This window comes from Fukomys damarensis, unplaced genomic scaffold (assembly GCF_012274545.1).
Source record: "Fukomys damarensis isolate Sample0158 unplaced genomic scaffold, DMR_v1.0_HiC HiC_scaffold_30, whole genome shotgun sequence".
NCBI lineage: Eukaryota > Metazoa > Chordata > Mammalia > Rodentia > Bathyergidae > Fukomys > Fukomys damarensis.
Genome location: NW_022900942.1, coordinates 1,339,811 through 1,342,914, shown reverse-complemented (window position 1 = coordinate 1,342,914; position 3,104 = coordinate 1,339,811). Strand labels below are relative to the sequence as shown.

Below are 3,104 nucleotides of genomic sequence, written 5' to 3'. Positions count from 1 at the left end.
TGTTTCTAAAAAGTACCCCAAGGGCTTTGGGTTATCTGACTGACAAAAGTGTGAAGAGAAGCTTGTTAACTCCCCTGGTTTTTGGTTATGCAGAAGGTGCGTTCTCAGGAAGGGCTCTGGGGAGCCAGGCACCATACCCTTGGCCAAAGAGATAAACTCTGAGGGGATCCTTAGGTGTGGCTTCCCAGCTGGAGAGCACTAAAGAGGGAGGTGGTCACATACAGCATATTTGCACTTCCTGGATCCCTGGAGACTCAATATCCAAAGCTCCTCATTAACCAAAAACTGTTTTCTCATCAAGATCAGAGCACATTAAAATGTTTAAAGATTAACTCTCTAGAAAGATAAAATTGAAGATGGCCAAATCCCTTAACTGCAAAATCAATGTATTCACCCAATTCTTCCCAACTGTTTGTGCCTATATACATTGCATGCACCAAACAAAAACGTTCAGGTGCCACTCTTCTCCATCACACTTCTGGCCTTATTATACAGATAAAAATGATGTTTTTGAAGCCTGATTCTAGTATTTGATGTGAAAGATTAGGTTTTACATGTAGGCATACAAAATATCACAGAATGTTTCCTGAGCCTTAATATTCATTCTGAACATTTAGTTCAGCAGATTTCACATCAGATCTTACTTAATTCTGTAATAAAGAAATATATATGGGCTAATATTTTGTAATTTCACAGCTACCTTCTCCAAATTCCCAAAATTTGTCCCAGATAATATTTTACTTCACACGAGGGGATAAATTTGTGACTCTTGATTTTTTTATAGAATAATGAGAAATTACAATGTCACTGCCAATAGTAGTGTGTTAGCTTACAATGATCTCAGTTGATGTAATGAAACATCAGCTACAGTTAATAATTGAAGAACATATTACATATTATTGCTTAAATTAAATCTTTATTTTTAATGAATTCATTTTTTTATTGGTACCTGTGATCGAACTCAGGCCTTGTGCTTGTGAGACAGGTGGTGGAACCACTGAGCTAAATTCCCAGCCCTAATGAATTCAATCTAATGAAATGTCAAGATATTTAGCCTCATGCTAACTCTTTCAGAATACATTTCTTAAATAGAATGATGCTATAGTCTATCTTTTAATATCAATATAAGACAAGATGGCAGTTTTAGATCATCCTATAGAACATCATCCCAATTTATTTTAAACACATGCCATAACAAAAATTATAACATCACAGCTGATTGCATAAAAGTTTGTACGTAAAACTATTTGTTCATCATCACAATTCTAGAAAAAAAGGTCAGGAAACAAACACAAAATAAAAGAAACTTCATTCTTATGTAATCTCATAATTTTTGACTGTGGCAGTGGCAGAGCCAGGAATTTTCTTTCATGAAGAATTTAGTTACTGTGAATTCCTTTTGTCCTGTTGGTCCAAAGCCAATGAAACAACACAGAAGAGAGAGTATTCTAGCAATGAGTTTTCTCAGGGCTTCCTTCATTTCTCTGTTCCTCAGGCTGTAGATAAAGGGGTTCAGCATTTGAGGAACTACAGAATACATCACTGAAGCCACTGCAGTCTTCCTGATTGAATCAGTAACTGCAGCACTGAAGTACACCCCAAATCCTGTCCCATAGAACAAGGACACAACAGACAGGTGAGACCCACAGGTGGAAAAGGCTTTATATTTTACTCCCTGTGATGGCATTCCTAAAACAGAGGACATGATGTGGATATAAGAGAAAATTATTCCACCAAGACAAATAGCACCAACTATGCAAAATGAAACATAGATAAGGATGTTATCAATGACAGTATCAGAACAGGCAATCTTGATGACCTGAGCAAGTTCACAGAAGAAGTGAGGGATTTTCTGTTCTGTGCAGAAGGACAGTCGCAGTGCCATCAGAGTGTGGATCTGGGCATCCCCAGTGCTAACCAACAAAGAGATAAAAACTAGCAGGATACAGAGGTGGGGACTCATAATGACTGTGTATCTCAGTGGATGAAAAATGGCCACATAGCGGTCATAAGCCATCACTGCAAGGAGAAAATTTTCCAAGTATGCAAAAATTAAGACAAAACTAACCTGTGTTTAGCAGGCTTTGTAAGAGATATTCTTAGTCTGTGTTTGGATGTTAACTAGCATCTTTGGGATGGTGATAGTGCTTATGCAGATGTCAGTGAAGGACAGGCTGGACAGAAAAAAGTACATAGGGGTGTGGAGATGTGAGTCAGAACTGACAGCCAGGATGATGAGCAGGTTTCCCAGGATGGTGACCAGGTAAATGGACAGGAACACACTGAAGATGAGGGGCTGAAGCTCTGGATCATCTGTCAGTCCCAAAAGAAGGAATTCAGAGAAAGCAGTTTGATTTGGGGGTTTCATATTCTCCATGGATCTAATGGAAGTGATAAGATGAAAATTATGTGAAAAAATGAATTACATACAAGGAGAAAATGCCTCTTCTGGAAATATAGTAATCATAATTTTTTTGTGCAAGTCACTTTTGAAAAGGCTGGAGATGAAAATCAGTAAACTATATTTTATGATTCCTAATATATTAAATACCTCTAAATTTTGACAATCATTGCTTTAAGAAAGAAATATTTTTAAATTATATCAGCCTCATAATCAACTCGCTGACATTCTCTCTGCTCATGTCTTATCTCAAATCTACTCCAACTTCTGTTGTATTGATTTAAGACCAACTTTTCTTCACATTTTAGTGACAAAAATTGACAGTTACAGAAAACAAGACACATTGCTTCAGACATATTCCATGCCCTCATTAATAAAGCAAAGTGAGCAGAGAAAAATAATATGACATACAGACAAGTGAGACATACAGGGTTCCAATGAGCTATGATCAAAGAAAATCTACACCTGGTTGATAATAGCCAAGATCCCAGAAACCCAACAGAAGAACAAAGTACTACATGTACTTAGAGAAAAGAAATAAATTGCATACAAAGGAAAGCCCTTCAGGATCACAGCAGACATTTCAACACAGACCCTATAGTAAAGGAGAGCCTGTAGTGACTAATTTGAAGCCCTAGAAGAAAACAACCTCCAACCTAGATTAAAGTAGCTTTCAAAATTGATGGTGAAATAAGATACAATA

The 3,104-nt window shown here is 37.0% G+C and overlaps 1 pseudogene; it reads right to left on the bottom strand.

The window, feature by feature from the left end:
• Positions 1-1,324: 1,324 nt before the first annotated feature.
• Positions 1,325-2,389, bottom strand: LOC104852002 (annotated as a pseudogene).
• Between the last annotated feature and the right edge of the window lie 715 nt (positions 2,390-3,104).